Source organism: Lutra lutra, chromosome 7 (genome assembly GCF_902655055.1).
Source record: "Lutra lutra chromosome 7, mLutLut1.2, whole genome shotgun sequence".
In the NCBI taxonomy this organism is placed as follows: Eukaryota; Metazoa; Chordata; class Mammalia; order Carnivora; family Mustelidae; genus Lutra; species Lutra lutra.
Genome location: NC_062284.1, coordinates 48386894 through 48411605, shown reverse-complemented (window position 1 = coordinate 48411605; position 24712 = coordinate 48386894).

Here is a 24712-nt window from a genome sequence, read left to right as displayed (position 1 = left end):
CAGAGAAGAGGAGCTGGACAAAGAACCCAAGGGTGAATTTATACCTTTCACCTTGAATCTGCTTGGCAAGCTGCGCCAGGATTAACCTTCTTGAGAGAGAACTCTGATCAAGTCACTTTCACTCAGCAACTTGACCTCAGCTGCAGTCACCTCACCCACGGCCACACCCCAGGGCAGCCCATAGCCGCCCTACAGGGAGACCCAGTGAGATGGGAGTCTAAAGGTCTAGCCCTTGAACCTGACCTGAACAGCTCTGCCAAGCACTACTCCCAGCAGAATCATTTTCCCACCCAGCCGGCTGAGGCTTGGCCTAGCCTACATTGCAATCCCACTTCCTCCTCTGTCCCATCCAGCTTCCTCTCCCTTCCTTTCATACAGGTTGGTCTCCAAGACATTCTGTCTCAGAGGCTGCTTCCAGAGAAGCCAACAACGGCACATATCCTTCTGCCCACCTCGAATTTCCCTCTCCTACCTTTTCCTGCTTCCCTTCATCCTACCCTTCAGATGCCACCTCCTCTAAGAAGCCTTTCCTAGTTGCCCTGATCCCATGTGCCCTCTCCATCCCATTATCTCTGTCCCCTCCTCTTTTGCTGAATTCGACCCATCCTTCTCAATATCGAAGGTATCTGTGAGCCTTTCTACCCCCAACTCCCCAATACACACTGATCTGTAAGTTCTTGGAGGGTAAGCCCTATTTTTCCTTTTTTTCTCACTCTCTCCAAAGCTCTGCTCAGTGCATGGTCACTTCTCAGTAATGATTATTAATGTTCCCAAGCCCTTGGGAGAATCAAGCAGAGAACAAATACAAACCACTCTGTTAAAAACATTGTTTTCTTGGGGCGCCTAGCTGGCTCAGTCAGCAGGTAGAATGTATGACTCTTGACCTCCAGGTCGTGAGTTTGTGACGCACATTGTGGGTAGAGTTAAGTTAAAAAAAAAAAACAAACTATTTTTTTCTTGAAAAAGGCAGGATAGGGGAAAAAATAAAAAACCTTGATACCCAATGTTTGCAAAATTGTTTAATCTTCTCTACTGGCCTATAAGCTCCTAAACCACAGAGAATACATCTCAATTTATTCATATACTTTCCCAGCACAATTCTAAGTAAGCTAAACCCACCAGGTCTGAGCCCCTTCAGCCTGAGGTCATCATATCTTGACTCCATCGCTTACTTCTGACCTGACCTTGGGCAAGTCCCTTCCGTCATTGGACCTTTAGGTTTTACTTGTAAAGTGGGAATTACTAACTGCCTCATAGCACTGAAGGGCTTAAGTGAGATGATTAACTCACAGACAGCATCTGGGTTCAGGCGTTTGACTAAAATTAGCTAATTTTATTTATTACTAAAGGGTGTTCTATAGTGTTTATTAAATGAATGAGTAAATACAAAGAAAGGAGGAGGAAGAAAACCTGGAGAAAATCTACTCAGGCTTCCCTTTATGTCCTTAAAAATTATTGAGGAGTCTAAGAACTTTTGTTTCTGTGGGCTGTATCTGTTGATGTGTTGGTATTAAAAATTAAAAACAGGGGCTCCTGGGTGGCTCAGTGGGTTAAGCCTCTGCCTTCCGCTCAGGTCATGATCTCAGGGTCCTGGGATCCATCACCGCATTGCGCTCTCTGCTCCGCGGGGAGCCTGCTTCCTCCTCTCTCTCAGCCTACTTGTGATCTCTGTCAAATAAATAAGTAAAATCTTTTTTTTTTAAGATTTTATTTATTTATTTGACACACAGAGATCACAAGTAGGCAGAGAGGCAGGCAGAGAGAGGAAGGGAAATAGGTTCCCCGCCAAGCAGAGAGCCCGATGCGGTTTTCGATCCCAGGAACCCGGGATCATGACCTGAGGCGAAGGCAGCGGCCCAACTGACTGAGCCACCCAGGTGCCCCAAATAAATAAAATCTTAAAAAAAAAATTAAAACAGAACATTTAGAAATATTAATTTTTCTATTCTTTTAAAAATGACAGTAACAAACACATTACATGTTAACATAAATGACATAGCTTGTGAAAAATAATCTGTATTTTCCACATGAAACATGGTGAGAAAAGTGACATGGTTTTAGGTTTTTGCAAATGCCTCTGAAATCTGACTAATAGAAGATGGCCAGATTCTCATATTGAGGAGACAGGGGACCCACAGGGACCCCATGAAAGAGAAAACCCTTTTTTCCTTTTGCTTCTTTCCCTGCTTTTATTCTTTTTTTTTTTTCTTAAGATTTTATTTATTTATTTGACAGAGATCACAAGTAGGCAGAGAGGCAGGCAGAGAGAGAGGGGGGAAGCAGGCTCCCCTCTGAGCAGAGAGCCCAAAGTGGGGCTTGATCCCAGGACCCTGGGATCATGACCTGAGCTGAAGGCACAGGCTTAACCCACTGAGCCACCCAGGCGCCCCCTCCCTGTTTTTGTTCTTGCTAGGACCTACACTCCCACCCCACACAAGGTAGACGTCCACCATGTAAGGCTCAAAGAGTTGATGGTATCTTTGGAGATTTCCAGCACAATAGGTAATATTTAAATGACTGGTAGTAGACATCTCAACGCCAAGACCCCTGGCTGCAAAGAAGTGACTTCGGTAGACACCTGGATCTTTTTCTTGTTCTAACCAGTTCCTGGTTGCCTGAGAGGACACATCCACCAGACCACCATCCTCGATAAAAACCCCCAGACCCTGAACAATGAGATTTCTTCTCTCTTTTCTGAGTGTCTCGGACATTGACTCCATCCCATATCTGATTTCTCGATACATATCTTCAATAAACTCTGCTTTCACCTCTTGCTAGCTCACATTTGCTTTCCTTCTATGCGAAGCCAAGGATCCTCTATTTTTTTTAAAGATTTTTTAATGTTTATTTTTAAGTAGTCTGTACACCCAACATGGGGTTTGAGCTCAAAACCCCCAAATCAAGAACTACATGCTTCACCAGGGACCAGCCAGGTGCCCCGGGAAGAGTATTTTAATAGGCCGTTCAGAGAATGGGGGAGAATACTCCCCTTGCTACCACTCTAAAACTCCTTAATGATAGTTTCTGGAAGGTTGGTTGCAATGTTGAAAACAAACACATTCGTGAACTTTTCCCACTCTGTTATGTTAAAATCCATGTGCTTTGAATGGATCATTTTACTCACATAATATCATTTTTTAAAAAGATTTTATTTATTTATTTTTTTTTACAGAGAATGAGCTCAAGCAGAGGGAGTGGCAGGCAGAGGGAAAGGGTGAAGCAGGCTCTCCGCCCAGCAAGGAACTAGATGTGGGACTCCATCCCAGGCCCCTGGAACCTGAGCCAAAGACAGACTCTTAACCAACTGAGCCACCCATGCGTCCCTCATGTATGATAATCTTAACATTATGCTTTGGTCATTTGAAAAATAGTGGCTCACTGAATTATACGGATCTTCCAAATGTGGACGTTATTTATTATGTAATATCAACAGGTCACATTTATTCATATCACTGTAGCCTGGGTACAGGGGTGCAAGGGCATCTGTCTCTGGGGGTCCCAAACACACCAGGTCTAGTCATTCAACAAGATCCAGAGGCAGAGAGATGAGTGGTGGTGAATCCAGGAAGGAATTTATTGCAGTGAGGCCAACACCAGGAAGACAGAGAACTACCATCTCAAAGACAGCCTCCAACGTGCCAAAAACACTTCCGTGTTTATATAAGGAGAATGTGGGACAAAGGTGGGTGGGTACGTGCAGGGAGCAGTGAAGGTCAAGTCCACCACTGTCTTGGAGGCATTCATGGGCGGGGTCTTGCTGGCTCGGGTGCAGTCCTTGTTCCTGAGGGGGGAGTTTCAGTTCCCATCAGGGGATGCTTTGTACTCAGGGTCCTTCCCCTGAGCTAAGAGACAAGCTGGGAAAAAGAATCCAACTAGAAAGTTTGAGGTCAAATGGAGGCAGCGAAGTCCTCTTTCTTCACCATTGATCTCATTAGAAAAGTCTTTAATTGTGGGAAACTGTCAAGTTCCCAATGGCAAATACTGGTTTTCCAAAGGTCTAGTTTCCAGTTGAAAACTTGAATTTTATCATTGGCAACAAATACTATCGGTTGTGTTCCCTAAAGTGAGTGGCTCACTTTGTTTATGTTTAAGAGACTGTCTGCCAACTATTCAAGTCTGAATAACCACACTTTGTCCGTCTTGAGTTCTTTCAAGTAAAAACAGCCTTTTCAGGAAACAGGGAATGCAGTCTGCAATGCAGAACAATTGCATAAAAGCTTCCCAAGACAACCATCACTATTCTTCAGGATTTAGCAGAAGTGCTTTACTCATATTTTCCATTTCATCACACAGGATTGTTTAAAAAAACATGGACTCGAGTTAAAATTTAATCAAATGGATACTTTTACAGCTTCATTAGGGACATTCTTAAGTGAATCTGGCTTTTTTTTTTTTGGACTGGGAGTGCATCGTGGTAAAGAATGTAATGACTAATGGTAGCATTTGGGGCCACTCCCTTTATTTGTGCCAAGGTGCCAGGAGTTTACCCATTGGTAAACTATAAAGAGGAAAAAACTGGCATGTCCCTATTAATTTGTTGTAATAATGAATACTATCAGCGTAGTTTCTGTTTTCTTCATTTGTTCTTAATTTTTAAGCATCACAATTTTAAAAGATGACCCTTTAGAGTATATCATCCAAAATCATTAAAATACTTTGTGTGCGAACTAAAAATTCTACTAACTACCTCAAAATGTTTGATATCCCATTTCTTACTCTGCTTTGACATTTTAAATCTCAAACACAAAGGGCGACCAAAAATAAATAAATAAAAACAAACACAGATGACAGCTGCACACGGTGGCAGAGAAGGACAGCACTCTGCTCACTGGAGCTCTTACCATCATCGTCCTGTCACTGTTTATGGCCAATGCACAGTTTCAATGCAGGGAGTGGTCGTACCACAAAGGGCTGGAGACACGACCTGGGTCCAAAGTGGGCTCGAGATGGATCTTGAACGGAATGCAGGTAGCCGAGTCTGACTCTGTGTGTGACAGTGTTCCTTCTAGAAGTAGGGCTTCCCTGAATTTCCATGTAGAATACCATGTTTATTAAGGGATCTGTGATCCTAATATCAATTTCAATATTTCCTTCTTTCATTTATAATGAAAACGACAATGGCTGCAAATCCTTTAGAACTTAGACCCATGGAAGATGCTTTTCAGGGAGGATTATTTTTGGGGGCCGGGGTGGGGGAGGATATGGTTTAGAATTGTCAGCACACTAGGATAATAAAAAGCAAAAGGATTCTTAGAAGTTTTGACTTTTTGTTTTTAAGTCTTTGACAGATAGTCCCGCTCCCATAATTGCCCAGGGAGGATGCTCCCGACACGGTTTTTAAGAGACCTTGAAAGCCTGTGACCCATCTGAGGTCATTTGCCCTTTGTTCTCTCTCTTGGATCACAGATGCATTTCCGGGGAGGTGACATTTGCTTTTCTGTAATTCATCAAATCCGGTATGTGCATCACTGTACATAACATCTCTGAAACTGAGATAGTTACTGTAATCCGTGGCATCTGACAACTGCTATTGGCCAGACCGAGTCGTGCTGCGGCTGTGTTGCCCACACGTGTGCGAACTTGGTTCTTGTTTCCCGCATGAGCAGAGCGCTGTCAACCGTTGGTACTTCCCTGGACAAAACATTTAAGAACTATCTGGGGAAGGAACACGAGTCCTGCTTGGTGTTTGAAAATGTCTGTTCACACCTTCTGGTGAGATCAACTGACAGAACAGGAGGCAGGGGCTTGGAAGAAAATCCTAGAGACCATGACAGAGCGCTCTTTGAGGAAATGGCGGCGTCACTAACACTCTTGGTGGCGGAGAAGACAGTATTACGTGAAGACACAGATCTCAAGCATTCCCTCTAGGCTGGAAAGGGATCCAGGAGAGGGGACTTCGGAATGAGAAGATATTTGGGGACTACCTTAGCCGACTCAATTGTCTGTATTTCCCTTTCTATGAGTGATACGTAATGAGAGTAAATATCTAAATGAGTCCGAGAGAGCTCTTTCAAGAAGTATGAAAGACTTAAGTGATACAATACTGTGTCACAGTTTATTTGGCAGTATTTTGCTTCTATTCTTAGTGATACATAGAATGAAGGTGTATCTTATGATTATATCTTAAATTCGATGAATTATGGTGGCAATATTTGAACTTGGGCATACCAGAGGTTTTGAAACACAGCCATTATATATGAAAGGACTCTAGGGGGGCCTGGCTGGCTCGTTCAGTAGAGAGTGCAACTCTTGATCTCAGGGTTGTGAGTTTGAGCCCCATGATGAGTTTAGAGATTACTTTAAAAAAATAAAATCTTGGGGTGCCTGGGTGGCTCAATGGGTTAAAGCCTCTGCCTTCAGCTCAGGTCATGATTCCAGGGTCCTGGGATCAAGCCCCACATCGAGCTCTCTGCTCGGCAGGGAACCTGCTTCCCCTTCCTCTCTCTGCCTGCCTCTCTGCCTACTTGTGGTCTCTGTCAAATAAATAAATAAAATCTTTAAAAAATATAAATAAATAAAAATAAAAAATAAAAAAATAAAATCTTTAAAAGAAAAAAAAGGCATTTATATATATTTGTTCCCTGTTTCTTTCCTTATTGTTTTCTTCCCAATACAATCATCTGCACATACAGCATGGAAAAAAAAATCAGAAATGAGGGAGAAAATCCCCCAGAAACTCGGTCCCTAGACATACCATTGCAAACCACAGTGCACCTTCTTTTAAAAAAATATACTGAAATATATGTTATTTTATTTATTTTTTTTAAAGATTTTATTTATTTATTTGACAGAGAGAAATCACAAGTAGGCAGAGAGGCAGGCAGAGAGAGAGGAGGAAGCAGGCTCCCCACTGAGCAGAAAGCCCGATGCGGGGCTCGAATCCAGGACCTGGGATCATGACCTGAGCTGAAGGCAGCGGCTTAACCCACTGAGCCACCCAGGCGCCCCTGAAATATATTTTAAATATATTAATTTGATTTTGTAATTTGATATGTAAAATATATGTAATGCATATGTAAGTTATGAAGTATAAAACCAACAAGCATGAACCCATCCACCACGTTAAGAATTCTAACACTGCAATAACGTTGCATTTTTTTGTATATTTCTTTCCAAGCCCATTCCCAGTCTCCCCACCAGGGAAATTCACATTTTTTAGTGTTATTTTTCTTGCTTTCAGTATAATTTTACTATGTGTGTGTGAATCCCTATACAGTGTATTCTTTTGTTTTCTTGCCTCTGAACTTTAAAAAAAATAGTATTGCACTGTAGATATCCTTCTGCCACTTGTTTTCTGTACTTAACATTATATTTATGAAATGCATCCATATTAACACCTATAACTCAGGTTTCTCAGCCTTGACACTATTGACAGTTTGGACCAGATAATTGTTTGTTGTAGGGGGCTGTCCAGTACATTGTAGTCTTAAGTTAGAGCCTGATACATAGAAGCTTTTCTATAAATGTTCTTCCTCTTAGCATGGGTACAATGACTTGCACACCAAGGTACTCAGTAATATTTGTTAAATGAATGAATGAATGAATGAATGAACAAAAGAAGCCTTTCTTTTTCTGGGAGGATCCACTCAGGACTGGTGCCGCCCTAGCTCATCACTCTTGGCTTGGTTCTTTCACATTGCTTTGAATTCCAACTAGATCTGAGCTAAATTCTGCCCTTTCACCACAGTTTGTGCCCCTGTGGGAAGTCACAAGCAATCAGGAGAGTACTTGACCCATGCAAAGAAGGCAGCTTTGGGTCAGCTCCATCTGCATGTCAAAGGCCAGAATCTTTGATTTTCAAGAGAATCCCCAAATTCTGGGTTTTATGGATATTTTCTGATATTTAAACATTGGCAACGAATTCCATTTATTTCAACATCACAGAGGACAGAGTGGAAGGGTCTGAGGTTGGCTTTGTCCACTAGGCAGCCAGTCTGCAGCCTTTGCTTAGAGCTGGCCACCAGGGGCCTGCTATCATGTGACCGTGGGGGTCATCGCCCTTGGCCTTGAGAAGCAGGCCTTCACACAGGTTGCTAAGACGACCCTTCCTCCTGGAGCTGCCTCAGGCTACAGACTCAAGGAAAGGGAAGAAAGGCAACATTTGTAGATGCATTCTGCAACACACCCACTAATTCCTTCAGTTCCCACAGCAACCCTGTGACCCCCATTCTGACAGAAACAGGAGCTCAGAGGTGTTACACAACTTGCTCAAATTCCACTTTGTTACTAAGTTACAGAACTACCATCTGAACTGAGGGCTATCCCATTAGACTATAAATTCATAAAGAGAAGGGAGAAAGCAGCGCCTTATTTTTCTCTGGATCCTTCCAAACACAGGCCTGGGCACGTCATCAGGGCTCAGTAAACACTGTTGATTGATGGTAAATTGACTGAGTAAAGACATGCCTATGGCTGTATCTTCTCAACGCTTAACCATGAATTTGAAATTCAGCTGGTCCATGCCAGATACACAAACTCCTCCAGCAAATAAGAAAAACACCATACCTGGGGCGCGTGGGTGGCTCAGGTCATGATCCCAGGGTCCTGGGATCAAGCCCTGAATCCGGCTCCCTGCTAGGCAGGAAGCCTGCTTCTCCCTCTCCCACTCTCCCTGCTTGTGTTCCCTCTCTCACTGTCTATCTCGCTCTGTCAAATAAATAAATAAAATTTAAAAAATTAAAAATTAAAAAACCCACATGTGTTCAAATAAGTTGAATGATCAGAACTGAGTCTTTATCTGAATTAGCATCTAAGAGATACAGCGTGAATATTTAAGAGAATAAAGTTGTGATTACCTCCCAGCTTTTGTAAACTCTTCCCAATTTCTCTGCTCCTCATTCCCCCCTGCCACCAAGAACACTCTCCTGGTAAAGAAGAAGGAGGAGGAGGAGGAGGAGGTGGGGGGAAGAGAAGGGTGAGAAGTGAGAAGGTGAGAAAGGAGAGGGAAGGGGAGGATGAGGAGGGGAGGGGGAGGGGGGAGGGGCAAGAGGTGAGAAGGAGGGGAGAAGGGGAGGATGAAGAGGGGAAAGGGAGGAGGAGGAGGGAGAGAAGGGAGGGCGGGAGGGGGAGAGGGCGATAGGGGTTGGTCATTTCCAGTTATTCTTTCCTGAGCATGTCTGGAGCAGAAGTCCATAAACTATAAACCTTCAGGTCGCGTGAGCGGCTGGTGACGATGACAAGGCTACCTCACCTATGCACAGTGATTAATTTGTCTCTGTCAGTATTTCACAACATGGAGCTCAAGTTACAGACTTAATCCAGTGAAAAAACATGAGAGGCATTTATAGCCAAAATACCTGTTGAAAGACTCCCCTCCTCTAGAAACCTACAGAATAGCTCCAGGGAAGAGGAGCATGGTTTTCCTAAAATTTTGGCAAGAAGCTGTTAAGGAGTCCTGATACAGCTGGCAACACAGAAGAACATTTCCTTCCCTTGGTGGCCCCCAGCCAGCTTCTGACAGCCCCGTGCCAGCTTCCCAGAGCTACAAATGGCTGGGGGTGATTTTATCTTGACTTATTATCCTAACTCACAACCTATAGAAGTGATAAGGGGAGAAACACAACGGATGAAATGTGAAGCAATAGCAATGAGCTATGACCAATTGCAGAGGAAGTTCAAAATACATCACCGAGCAACAGACTGCACCCAAATTCCAACTACTAAGGTAGAAAAACCCCAAAGTAAGCAGGGGCTGTAGAGAAGAAACACGAGGAAAAAAACTAAAATATCCCTTTGACCCCCCCTTCCCCCCCAGTGGGGCCAAAAAAGCAGAGAATCTGTTTCCTCCCCCTTCAGAGGGCTTGAAATGGAAGTCGCAGATGATAAAAAGGATTTCTATATAATGCATTGTACTAAAATATAATTTGCAGTAATATCACACACATATTAATATACAAGAGTCTGACCATAACCTACTCATGCATGCCTTTAGGAAATACGTTTTGACACCCACTGTGCCATATTGCTGCCCTCAAATCACTCCCAGTCCAGGGAACTGAGGACCTCAACCATGAAGGCAAATGGCTACAAGACAAAATGACAGGGACGCCTGGGTGGCTCAGTTGGTTAAGTGGCTGCCTTCGGCTCAGGTCATGATCCCAGCATCCTGCGATCGAGTCCCATATCCGGCTCCTTGCTCAGCAGGGAGCCTGCTTCTCCCTCTGCCTCTGCCTGCCACTCTGTCTGCCTGTGTTTGCTTGCTCTCACTCTAACAAATAAATAATCTAAAAAAAAAAAAGACAAAATGACAAGTTATAGAACAAAATGTTGGGGAGCACGGACCAAGGAGCAGCCTGACTCCTTCCTTGGGGTTGGAAAGTTGGGTGAGGACCTGAGAATCTGGGGCAGGAGCCGGGAATTTCCCATCACACATAGTGGGGCCACAGAAATAATCATAGTTTGAACCCACTCCAGGATCCATGCACAAAGGCCAAGCTCAGAGCCAGAAAGGCATAGGGTGGGGCGCCTGGGTGGCTCAGTGGGTTAAGCATCTGCCTTTGGCTCAGGTCATGATCCCAGGGTCCTGGGCTCAAGCCCCACACTTAGCAGGGAGCCCACTTCTCCCTTTCCCTCTGTCTGCGGCTCCCCCTGCTTATGGTGTCTCTCTCTCTCTCTGTCAAATAAATAAAGAAGATCTTTTAAAAAGAAGAAGGAAGCAAGGGAGGAAGGAAGGAAGGAGGAGGATGGACAAGACAAAGGGCTCAGGGACAACTCTCACTGCTGGAGCCCAGATCAGGGGAGCCAGAGATGGCCCACCAAGAGCCCCCAGGATGGAGCTGCGCACTTGACCTGCTTCTGTTTTGATTGTTTTTATGTACTTGTTGGGAAGGTTAATGTGTGGGTGGGCCCCTCGAGTTAAGGATGCGATGAAAGGCGTATGTTAATTTTGGGGGGTGGGGGGAAGGAAGTTTTCTTCAGGAAGTGTGTTTGGGGCTGGGCCATGGGCTGGAGGGGTCATAAACTCTCCTATAAGCAACGAGACCTTCTCTTCAATTAGGGGGATTTGGTTCTGACCCCTCAGGTTCCCAGCAGCTTTCACTGCCTTCCTAGATCAGCCCAAATGGTGACAGTCTCTAGGCTCTTGCCTGTATACCAGAGAAGAAGCCACTTGAAAACAGATGCAAGTCGTTTGGCACCAAGTGTGGGCCGAGTAGGGCTACAGATGTTCTAGGCATGGGAAGGCTTTGCATAAGAAAGTGCCGAAGGGCTGCGGACGTCAGCAGTACCCAGGGACCCCAGCAAGGGCGCCTCTGGAGGGTAAGCCAGTCCCCCTGCCCCAAATCCTGGGATACTGCCAGATGGCTGGGCCTTGAACTTTGACCTCTCCAGCTCTCCCGGGCCATAGAGTGGTTAACTGCCCTCGTGGCTCACAGGCCCCTGTGCCACAGGCAAACAAGACATCCCCATATTAAAAGAATGTTCTCCTAGTAGGGACACAGCTCGTTTGTCCCTGGTCTGTTCCTGGGGGAAAGAGCTCGTTTCTATCCAAAGCACAAACATCATCTGAGAATTCCCATCCATGTATAAACTCACCTGTGACACCATTTTATGTCGTTCAAAGTTTCAGGGACTCTGAAAGACGATGCCACCTGGTCTCGCAACTGCCCTGTATCATCACCTCCTCTTACAGGTGAGGGCACAGAGGCTCAGGGAGACTAAGTCCCACCAGTCCGTGAAGCTGAGATTCAAACCCAGAATTTCCAGAAGCCCCAGGCGATGCAGCCATGCCCTCCCCCCCCCACCCCGCCTGTCCGTGCACACCTTCTCTCCTAGAAGGAAGAGAGCCAAGGCCAGTATAAGCTGCTCTCTTGGGGATCTGGGGTTTCTCCGAATCTTCACTTGGGGGGTCGGGTGAGTTTTGTAATCTCATAACTCAAATCATTCTGACTGGGCCTTAAAGACAACATCTCCCAAAGGTGCAAAGTGTGCGGGGACGGGGCACCTGGGTGACTTGGTCAGTTAAGTGTCTGCCTTTGGCTCAGGTCATGATCCCAGGGTCCTGGCATTGAGGCCCACAGGTTCCCTGCTCAGTGGGGAGTCTGTTTGCTGCTCCCCTGCTTGTGCTCCCTCTTTCTCTCTTTCCTTAAGAATAAATAAGTAGAATCTTTTATCTTTTTAAAAAAACCATGTGGGGGGTGCCTGGGTGGCTCAGTGGTTAAAGCCTCTGCCTTCAGCTCAGGTCATGATCTCAGGGTCCTGGGACTGAGTCCCGCATGGGGCTCTCTGCTCAGCAGGGAGCCTGCCTCCTCCTCCTCTCTCTCTCTTCCTGCCTCTCTGCCTACTTGTGATTTGTCTATCAAATAAATTAAAAAAAAAAAAAAAAAAAACTTAAATAAATAAATAAATAAATAACCGTGTGGGGAGGAAGGGTTCATAACAATATTTTGCATTTATGGGGCTCGCTATTTTTCCCAAACATTTTACAGTTTCCACTACACTGAGTCACACAGCCCTCCTGTGAGGGGGCCCAACCGTTCATTACCACCCGCTCCTTCTGGAGTTTGGGCAGAGATCAGGCAGGCTGCTTGAACTGAGCTGGTCCAAGCTGCCGCAGCTCCCCATGTGCGGCTTCCAGTCCTTCACGGTGTATTAGGAAGGAGGGAGTGTGCATGGCACAGACCTTCCAGCATCACCGGCTCCTCCCCAACAGCTCACTGGGACGTCTCAGAAGCTTGCTCATGGCCCCCTTGAAAGCATGACGCTTTCTCCAAACTGGAGAAGCAGGCCTCCTCGCTCTGTTCTCCCCAACATCCCAGTATGCGGCTAAACTGGGGAGGTGGGCAGGGTAAGTAGGGGGATTCTTAATGTAGCAATGGAAAAAATTTTAAGCATGCACACTAAATATGGTTTCTTCGCCATAGATTGCGAGAGCGCGCCAAGAAGTTAAACCCTTCATCCCAGGTGTGTCTGCAGGAACCACAAACCCTCAGGGCTGCTGCATGGCACAGCCCGGCCCTACATGGGCCCTAGCCAGACCCTAACCCCCCATCCCAGCCTCCTGTTTCTCTGAGGAAGCTTCCTCCTTTTTACTTCTATTTTGCAGCTCTGGCTTGCAAATCTTTCCACTCTGCCTTGAAAATCTGCTCCCACTTGTTAGGAAATCCCAACTACAACCCTCAGGGCTTGATCTCACCCCACCGCATCTCCTCCCCCTGTGCAATTCCTTAAGTCCCAGTTACTCAGTCTGGAATGCTATCTGGAGGGTCTGCTGGCCCGTCTGCCCAGGGTCGCAGTGCTGTGTACCCCAGAACGGTCAGAGAGGTTGGGAAAAGACTTCCCGGTCTTCTCTAGAATGCCACCACTCCCATGACCACCACTCTCTGAGCATCAGGTAATGCTGCTTTATTTTTCTGATTAACCAGTGGTTAACTGTTAAATCAGATACATACACATCCCTAGTGAAACAGAGTCTCCAGCCTAAAGCCCGAAAGCAAAGTGAAATCGGCAAACATCTTCTATTTGGCCAGTGCTCTGTTTTCAGAAATATCTGAGGATTTGAACTCCTTTGGCTAGGGTATGCCTTCTCAATTAGTCACAGTCACCACCATTCCCTGGTGTCCTACGCACCAGGCTGATTCACTCATTTACGTTATGTGTTGCCCCTGTGGGCATTTGTGCTTGCAACTGCTCTTCCAAACCCACGAGGAAGAAGAGAAACATTTTCCTAATTGTCCCCTAATTTGCAAACCCGTGTCTCTCTCAGTGGAGTTGGTACTGCACATTATTACTGGCATCATGGTTGACCTTTTCCTTAAACCCCCTTCCTCCTTTTAAATAGGCTTCCTCGGCTCTATTGGAATTTAAAAATTCCATTACTGAGCCGCTGTCTCTTAAGGGTTTCTCTTCTAATTACACAAACACATTCAGAGCTTTGGAACAGTCTCTGGGGTTGGGACAGGATGGTGGGGAAGGGCAGAGGAGGCAATACCATATCTCAGTCACTAAGTCGAGCAGCAAAGAGGTGCTTACTAGGTCCTGGGACCGGCCTTTGGACTGCGGCGTTCCTTGCAGTGGGAACAGAAGGGAATTGCACTGAATCAATTAATCAGTTCACAATTCGAGAAGCCTTGCAGCGGGGAAGCGGCAGCCAACAACCTGAGTTGCAGTGAAGGGGTCTGGACAGCTTCAGCGCAGGGCCCAAATGCTGCAAGGTGAGAGCCACCGTCCATCCCTGCGCTCCTTGGTCTCCACTCCCCGCCAACCCCTGCAGACATGACCAAGCAATCACAGCACCGTTTCTCACCAAACCAGCCTACTCCCACGCAAGCCTTCTCAGTTCATCTCCCTGGGCAGCCGCCACAGCTCAAGCAAAACAAGTGTGATGAAACCTATTTCCTATCCTTGGTGTGATGGGAAGTATGTAGGACAGCTAGTCAGAAGACCTGAGTTCTGCCTCACCCCCCTCCGCCATTGACTCACTGGGCTATCTACAAGGCTGTTTACTGCAGACCGGTTTCTCCATCTGTTAAACGAAGTGGTTGGGCCGGGAATTAATTGGTTTCCGACTTCCAGTCAAGACTGAGTGATGTGGTGATTTGGGTGAGGAGGGCTGGAAGAGTAGAGGAAAGGAAGGGGATTCCTGGGGCGGGGTGGGGGCGGGGTGGGGGGGCGTCGGTGGCCGGGAGAGGGTCCGTGAGTTAGCAGGGCTCATGCGGAAGCTGATGGGTGCCTTGATATATGCAGGAGGGATTAGACCAGACAGGTCTAATCAGCAAAGGCGTGGAGAGGAGAGTGGACTGAACAGGGAATGGACCCGTAAATGAGTAATGATCTCATACCTTCCCATGCTAGACGTGCGCATTCACTCTCTCGAACACCTCCTGCGTCCGGCTGTGTGTCTGGCATTGTTGTAGGTGCTGGGATCCCATTGTGGGGCCATAGGGCTGTAAGCGGACTGTGTCCCCGCACTGAGGCAGAGAGAGAGAACTGGGAGCAGCTTGCCCTGTGGCCCCTCCAGAGGGGTAAGGACATGGATTTAAATAGCTGAGCGTGAGCCGCCGAGTCATCTAACCGCTCTCATTGCTTGTGGGGAAGCAAGGGAGGCACTGCATGTAAAGGGCATTTTGTAAACTCTAAAATCCTCCACGGATGTTGTCTATCAATCACAACTGCAACCAATCACAGCAACAGGATAAGGTGCTAATGGTGGGATTTAAGGCAAGGGCCCTCAGGTGGCAGGAAGCCCGGAAGCCCCCTCACACAACCTCTGCCCCCCACCACCCGCCGTCCCGGAAACCAGCTCATCAGAGTAAAGCCAACATTGACCCTTGCTCCCTGACCTTCCACCAGCAGTGTTTTGACCCAGTTTAGGCTTCCCTTTTAAAGGCTCGTAGAAATATTTCCTCACTGTAATTATAGGCGAGGCTCAGGATCTGTGTTGTAAGTAGAGCTGGTAGAAAAGGGACAATTAACCAAGGCACATAATTGAAGGGTAGATAAATATATCCGGTGGCAGATGAAGCCCCTTCCTATTGGATACTATTCCCAGTATGCAAGGGCGAAGATAGGAATGTGCTTCGTTTAGACCACAGAGGTTGAGCCACTCTATTATGAAGGGCTCCTGTCAGGAAGTGAGGTGCGTGGGGCACCTGGGTGGCTCAGTGGTTTAAGCCTCTGCCTTCAGCTCAGGTCAAGATCTCAGGGTCCTGGGATCGAGCCCCCCATTGGGCTCTCTGTTCGGCAAGGAGCCTGTTCCCCTCTCTCTCTGCCTGCCTACTTGTGATCTCTCTCTCTCTCTCTCTCTCTCTGTCAAATAAATAAATAATCCTAAAAAAAAAAAAAGTGAGGTCCGTCTCAATGTGCGCCTTGGGGACTTCCAGTGCCTCCTGCACCAACGGAGGCCACATGCTCCCATCCCTACCTGGAGGCTTTCCATGCTGCCAGCAGTGCTGCCATTTAAAAAGTCTGCTAATCGTGACATTGGAGGGAACACTGGGAGCAGAGACAGTGTGACTCCTGTCACTGAGTGGGACAATGAAACGTTCAAAAATAGTTGTATCCACTGGTGGAAAAACCAATAAACATATAATTTCCAGGTAATTACTATCATATAATTAGCTCTCTGCTTTTATATGCCCCAGCGGAAACTGGGTTGGGGAGCAACTGTAACATGGTTTAATAATCACAGCACATTCCACGGCAAGATGAAGCCTTTGTTCCCAACAAAAATTAAGGGCCAGAAAGCACCAAGACTGGCTGAGCCCAGCCGAGTCCCGAGTCATACCTACTGATGAGCCAGGTTCTTGGGGGGATATAAAATGGACTCTAGACTAAGTATCACAAGAACTGGTTTTCATTCTCGTTCTGCCTGATCCCATCGTGTGACCACTCCTTTGGTTCGATGTCCTTCTACTCAGTAGAATGAGGGTGTCAGACTAGTTCGTGCATTCTCATCACACCCCGAAGAGGGAAGATTGGGTTTGGGAGAGGTAAAAAAACCTTAGCTTTTACAAGGGTTTATGGCCCTCCAAAGCTCAGCCCTGTCAGGCCAAATCTTACTCCTTAGTGTTCAACTGGTTTTTCTCATCGGGTTTTCTTTGCTATCAAATGAACAGCATTGACATGAAGTTCGCCATGGAAGACGCACAAAACCCATGCAAGATCATTGCTGTGAAACATCGGTAGACGGATGGCTGTGATTGGCGGACTTCCTCTCTGTCTGGTGCATGTGTGCTCACTGGCTGTCCTTCGCTCCCTTGTGGGTGTTGGTCATGCTTATTTCAGACCTTTTGTGTGTGACATAGGCTTTGAGAAGTAAGTAAAAATAGCTTATATTTTATATTTATTTTATATTTATATAAATTTATATTTATATTTATTTTATTTTATGTTTATATATTTGTATTTATATGTCACATATTTATATAATTTGTATGTTATATATTCATGTATAATATATTTATATCTTATATTTTACTATTTCATTCCAGTAAGGTTTTTGATCCATCAATAATTATGTCAAGTGTTGAAAAGGAAAAAATGTCAACAATATCAAAAAGACTCTCTAGCGAAGCATACACAAACTCGCACACAGTGCATAAATGGATACACAGTATATCTGTAGTATAAAAATTTCATGGGGCAGTGATTATCATGAAAAAAGTCTTGTCAGACTTTTGCGAAGGTAACAACAGGTTGAGAACACTGCACTAGATGATTTTTTGTTTGTTTGTTTAGATTTTATTTATTTATTTGACAGAGAGAGCACAAGCAGGCAGGGCAGCTAGCAGAGGGAGAGGGAGAAGCAGGCTCTCCGCTGAGCAGGGAGCTGGGGATGTGGGGTTCAATCCCAGGACCCTGCAATCATGACCTGAGCCAAAGGCAGATGGTTAACTGACTGAGCCACCCGGGTGCCCGATTTTTAAAGATTTTATTTATTTATTTGAGAGAGAGAAAGTGAGAGAGAGAGAGAGAAACAGAGAGAGGGAGAAAATAAGCAGAGGGGAAGAAAGGAGGGAGAGGGAGAGAAGCAGACTCCCCGATGAGCAGGGAGCCAAATGTGGGACTTGATCCCAGGGTCCTGGGATCATGACCTGAACCTAAGGCAGATGCTTAACCGACCAAACCACCACCCAGGTGCCTCTGCACTAGATGATTCTAAAAATCCTTGCATCTATGAGATTGTGCAGGTTGGTGTTTGAGAATTGCCCTGCAAGTTGTTATTCACCTAGCGTAGCAATGTCATTTACATCTTGTGAATTTAGGAAGCTTCCTTAACCACTCTGAGTCTTAAATTTCTCATCTGCAAAGAAGGAATGCATACATGCATGAATAAATAGCAACGTCCTCCTTCCAGGGGAAGCGAAGTAAACCAGTTTAGCCAGTGTCTTAATTTGTGTTCTCCTACAAGTAGAGCCTGAGATAAGGACCTGAGTGCCAGCATTTTGGTGGGGAGATGATCCCTGGAAGCAGGAATAAGGGAATGAGAAGAGCAAGACAGAAACAGGAGAAAGCCAGTAAAGGGTGAAAGTCGGTTACTCTGTGGGCAGTTGGGCTTCAATCCCACTGGCAAACGTCTGAGGAATTATATAGGATGCATCTCAGAAATGCTCCTTGGAAGGATGGGAGGCTGGGGCATTGAAGCCATGATTGTCATCCTCTATGGCAAAGGGTTACCCCTCAAGATGTTGACTGCCCTTCATCATTCATCATGATCCTTTTATTTAAAAAAAAAAAAAATGGAGCTGCCAACATGTGCTAAGACTGTGGGCAAGTCATTCCCTCTTTCTGGGATTGCCTTCTTTTCTGAAAAAAAAGGGGAAAGATGGCTGGGATGGCTGATCTTACAGTCCCCTGCCAGCTTTGGCTTCTAAACGCTAACAAGAACAAGGGTTGGAAAGGCAAGCAGAGTCTGGAGAGTCAGCAGCCCACCACTGCTGGAGAATCAGAGCAGAGATGTGTTCAGGTGAGGCTGGCTGGTGGTCCAGAGAGCTGATGCCCTGGTGCAGGTCCTTCACTCCAGAATCTGGTCCTCCACATCAGATACCTGGTTATGGAATCTGGGTGTGACTGGGCCCCGGAGATGGTGATGAACATTGTCAAGAGAATCTGAGCCTTTCCTGGGCTGATCGGCACATTCGCTCTGTACAGGTGAGCTCTATGGGAAATCAGATGCTCAACACTGGGCTGTTTGGGGAGTCTGGACTCAGAAGTGTCACTGAGCCATGAGAGTCTGATGTATCCACCCCCCTTTGGGGGGCAGGCTCAACAGGGGGTCTCATGGTGAGCCTGCTTTCCTGACCCATGTTGAGACACATGGCCAAATTCTGTTCTCTGAGTCCTCTCACTCTGGCTGTCCAAACTACTGAGGGTTCTTACAACTCTGAGATTGAGTACGATGCAATCAATTTTCAGTTAAGTTCTTTAACTGAAATCACATTCCAGTTCTGCTTCCTGGGAATGCCATCAAATCGGGGTGCCTGGAGTTCCCGGGGCACTCAGCCCTTTCCATCACCTACCAAGCATTGCTTTGGAATGGCTGATGGCATCCATCACGTGGAGGTTTTTCTAGTCTGGCTCTCAGTGTATTGGCTTGCCAGCCCCTGCTCCTTGACAACCACACACACCCTTTCAGATCTATTGTACACCCTACTCACGCCCTGAGGTCTTCCTCTGTGGATAGAACTCCCACCCTCTTTCGTCAGTTCACTTCTAGTTGGCGGGAGTTTGGGGACAGGAAGAGATATGGGTCAGATCTTTTTCTTTGCCTCTATCTCCCTGTGGTGATAGCCTGTCCTTGGCCATGGCTGCTTCCCTCCGTCGCTTTAGCTCCTGATGGGCAGCCCCTTCTTTCACAGTGAGCCCATCCTGGGGCTCCAGTAACATTTATTTCTCTTGTCCCTTCAAGACTAAAGGTGGTACCAGCTTCCCTCCCTCCTGCAGATGCTAGCCTCGGAGTGCCTCAGCATCACTTGTTGTTGCCTAAATTCTGCTGATTATCTAAGTATCCCTTTCTGCCATGTGTTTGCATTTGAACCATCTGGGGTGAATTCTACTTCTTGCTAAGACCCTGGTCACACAGAGGCTATCCTTAGTCTCAGATAGCTTTGGCAGGCGCCCATAACCATTTCCCTTCTTTTCGTAAGAAGTGCTTTATGTTTTCATGCGACAACATGTGTTACTGTAAAAGCGAAAGCAATTGACATTGACAGGTTTAGGAAATCTGGACAAGTATCAAGTATCTCACAAAATGTTTCAGCTGGACAGCAGCACATTAAGGAGGAGACGGTTATGACCATCAGTGACTTTCTCAATGACAAACCATGGAGGGCATGCCCGTCCTGCGAGGAATCCCATCACATTTCACTTTATGGGAATATGGAGGTATCAGGTTTAGAAATTAAATAGCTTATCCAATTTTAACTCTCAATCATAGATATTAAATTTATTAATTATTAAAATTCTAATCATGCATTAAGGTACTTTAAACATTTAAAAACACACCGAGCTTCTAACAAATTAAATTTTACATAAAGGACATTGGTGGAAATGAACGGAAGCTAATTTCTCTGGGCCTCCCTTCCCCCTTTAGTTAAGCAGAACAATTTTTCTTACTCTTCTTACTCATTTAAAAAGTCTAAGATTCCATAATCCCATGAAGACTCATTCTACCTAGCGAAGGTTCAGAGACTCAGACTCTCAGCCTTTCTTCAACTTATTGGACAAGCAACACTGTTGTATAAAAAGTATTGTGGAACCCACAGAGGGGAGGGCTTTGTCCCACACCCAGGTCTGCTTCAAGTCTCGAAAGCCCCCTTTGGAACCCCAACCTCTTCTCCTTATCAACACTCAGAATTTAAGCCACCCAGTCTGGCACCTGACTGCATATATTTTATTCTCTAAATTGAACATTGTGGGGGTACCTGGGTGGCTCAGTGGGTTGGGCTTCTATCTTCAGCTCAGGTCATGATCTTCAGGTTCTGGGATCGAGCCCTGCATTGGGTTCCCTGCTCAGCGGGGAGTCTGCTTCTCCTTCTCCCTCTGCCTCTCCCCTTCCTTGTGCTCTCTCTCTCTCAAGTGAATAAATAAAATCATTTTAAAAAATTAAAAAATAAATTGAACATTGCTGCTAAGGCTAAAGTCTTTTTAGAGTTCCTGACCCCAGTACCCTCTTCACCCTCTCTGCCTCCCAGGGGGAAACTATTATTAACAGTTTGGTATGTAATTTGGCTGACTATAGTCTATAGTCATATATATACGGATTATATATATATATTTATATATATATATGACCAACTACATATATATATATGCACACACACACATATATAATATGGTATATAGACTATAGTTAGAGAGGTTTACACATACACACACATATATAATATATATTATGTATATAAAATATATTATTTCATATAAATTATTTCACATCTATTTATATATACTTATATATAATTTCACATATAAATATAATTTTATAACTTATATTTAAATTCATGTGTAATTTATATATTCCATAATTTATGAAACCTAAGAGAGAAAAGGGACCATATGGGAAACATCTTTATTGAAACTGTACAGCCTTTAAGCCGAGAGCTCATAGTCCCCCAGTAGCTCCCAGCTACTTTCATTTTTCTGGTTTAGCCTCTGAGTACCAAGGGCTTTCAGGGACTACTATGGCAGTCAACACACTTTGCGCCAGAGGGAAAAACGTGTAAGAAGGAAACATCCTTGGAGAGCACTCCCAACTCCCATTCTACAGATGGGTGTATCAAGGCCCAGAAAGGAAGAAATGAACTTCTAAAGCCACCCAGCTGGGTAGTGGTAGGCCTGGGGTCGAAACCCAGACTTCCAGATTCCTAGTCACCCTAGCCACACTCCCATACCCAGGGTCTCTTTTCCCTTTGGGAACTTTCCCTCAGACGGACCTGTGTGCAATCTCACTGGGCCCACTCTTGCCCACACACTGCCCACTGCAGCTGATATGGGAAACCATGACATTGAAGGATACTGTATGGACGTGTTCATTCATTCACTTCTCCCGGGGTTCACAGAGCACCTTGTCTATGCCAGGAGCTGGGATAGGTGACAGGGGACACAGAGATGTGTCAGACCCGGCCCAGCAATTCAGGAGCTCACTGCCTAATTGAGGACATAGGACAAGCACAATGAGAGCTAAAGTGCCACGCCTGAAGCGCCAAGTGCCACGGGAGAGGTGGAGAAGGCAGGGAGAGCTCAGATGCCACAGCACCTGACGGTGGGGAATCAGAGAAGGCCTCTTGGAAGAGGCAGCATCTGAGTGGGCCTTGAAGGTTGTTTAGGTTAGATGAGGGGCGATAAGTGAAAGGAACTGTGGGTAGGCTCAGATGCCACAGCACCTGACGGTGGGGAATCAGAGAAGGCCTCTTGGAAGAGGCAGCATCTGAGTGGGCCTTGAAGGTTGTTTAGGTTAGATGAAGGGCGATAAGTGAAAGGAACTCTGGGCACAGCAAAGTACTGAGGAAGAAGGGCATGGAGGTCTTCAAGGAAAAGGCAGAGCTCAGGCCACCCTTATAAAAGGTGATAGGGCTTTAGTTCAGCTCACTTTGGAATCATGAGGCATATGTCTTGTTGCCCTGGGGGAAAGACAGCTGGCCTCGTTTCTCAGCACTCTCTTGGCACCTGGTAAAGTCATGCATGCATTGTGTCATCATGGATTATATTACATTAATAATGAGAATATATAACATATTCAATGCGTACATTACATGTGTATATACACACATTATTATATATGCATGCATATATTTAGAGCGGAGAGAGGGAGATGGAGGAGAGAAAGTGGGGAGTAAGCAAACAAACAGGCCAGGAAATTGCCTCCTCCTGTCACCCACTCTTTACCCTTCCCTGGGGATATTGTGTTTCCTCGTTCTAGGAGTCTAAATAAATTGTCGATTCAATCTTGTGTGGTAATGTGCTTGTGTCACAAGTGATTTGACTGCGTGCTCTAGTGTGGTAATCACTATTTATTACTTCTTAGAAGTTACCAACAGCTTTGCTATTCTCACCCCCAAGAGAAATATGTGACCGTCACAAATCCCCCCAGGAACCAGGAACAAACACAAAAATCACGATTCATAAGGGGGAAGAAACATCCTCTCTAATGCTTAACGACAATTAAAACAATATGAAATATCCCTCTTCCCCCTCAAATTAGCAAAACTTTTAAGTGAATGAGAATATGCATGAACATGATTGAGTTATTCCAATTCATATGAATCAAGCATGTTTTGAGAATCTTAAAAGGTTCACCCCCTGTATATTGACTAACACTTCCATGGATTTATCCAAAGGAAGAAATTTGAAATGTGGACAGAGTATGAAATATAAGGGTGTTCACTTTAGTCCTATTTATCATTGGGGGAAATTAGAAATAATAGAAACGTCCAACTTGAAGGCCATGGTTAAGTAAATTACACCATCCCCCGCCAGTGAGTGGCATATCATGAAGACCCTCCAATGGCTGTGTTTGCTCATGGAAGAGTTTTTCATGGCATAAAAATTCGCATATGTGGGATGCCTGGGTGGCTCAGTTGGTTGAGCATCTGCCTTCGGCTCAGGTCATGATCCCAGTATCCTGGGATCGAGTCCCACATTGGGCTCCTTGCTCCACGGGGAGCCTGCTTCTCCCTCTGCCTCTGCCTGCCACTCTGCCTGACTGTGCTCTCTCTCTCTCTCTCACTCTAACAAAAAAATAAATAAAATTTTTTTAAAAATTAAAAAAATAATCCACGTATGTGCATGTTTGTGTTGGTTTGTTGATCCATAAATACTTCTCTGTGTGTTTTTTCCCCCTAAAAACAAAGACTTTTTTACATAACAATAATCAAAATCAGGAAATTAGTAATGAAATGATGCCATTACTTACTCCACAGACAGGAACATTCTACCACCGTCCCAATAATATCCCCCAGAGCAAAAGGGAAGAATGTTTCTTCTAGTCCAGGACATTGTCCAGGATCACGCATGGCATCTGATGGTCACGTCTCTTTAGCCTGCTTCAATCTGGAGCAGTGCCTCACTTTTTTCTTATCTTGGGATTCTGGTACCTTCGACCAGTACAAGTCGGGTATTTTGTAGAATGTTCCTCAATTTAAGTTTGTCTGATGTTTCCTCATGATTAGATTCCATCTTCACTTTTTCTGAGGAACAGGACAGAGGTAATGGTGTGTTCTGATCACACCAGGAGTCACATGGTGTCTCCTTGTCACATGACTACTGATGTGAACTTTGATCATTTGATTGAGGTGGTGACTGTCAGGTTTCTCCATATAAGGTTACTAGTTGCCCTCTCTAATTAATCAGCATTTTGTGGGGAGAGGCTTTGAGACAAGATAAGTAACTTGTTTCTTATTAAGTTTTTATCTACCAGTTTTAACATCTGTTGATGACTCTTGTTTGACAATTATTACCAAAATGGTTGTCAAATGGTGGTTTTCTGATTCCATCAATCCATCTTTCTCTTCTCCCCCACTTATTTACTCATTTTTCATATCAGCCTCAATTCTTATCTTGTTCTTCTTCTATGAGTTATTATTTGTTTTATCATTACTTAATTTCATGTACAAATTGTCCCAGATTTGCCCAGTGGGAGCCCCTTCAACTCACTCCTATGGCCTTTTGATAGAACCCCATTTAGTTTTTTGGTTGTTGTTTTTTTTTTTTTTTTTTTTTTTTGCACTTGCATACTATTTTGTCCCATGGTATGTTCCAGGCTTATCTTGTACTTCAGTCCTGCAATCAGTCATTTCTCCAAAGCAGTTTCAATTATGTTTAGTGGATAATAGTATTTAGAAAGCAAGATTTGGGCCATAATTGCACTCTTTGCTACTAAAGTGTCATGGGCCTTAGGCCCTATCAGTAGTCACAGCTAGGAAATACACACACACACACACATTTATACTGACATATCTGAAAATATGTTTTTGATACAATATCAAGTGCAAAAACAAGAGTTAAATATATATTATATATAAAAATATAGAAATAACTTTATATATTATATAATAATAAATTATTATGTGTTTTTGTGCTTGATAGTGTATAGGTATATGTGTGTGTGTGTGTATACATATATATATACATATATATATGGCAGCCTGAGCCCACACCCAGCATTACAAAAGACAATGGGACAAGATACATGTTCAAAAACAAGTAGGGGCCTCTCTCTATGATCCCAAAGTGTGGGGAATGTCTGCAGGATTGAAAGCAGACAAGATTGGACTCAAGG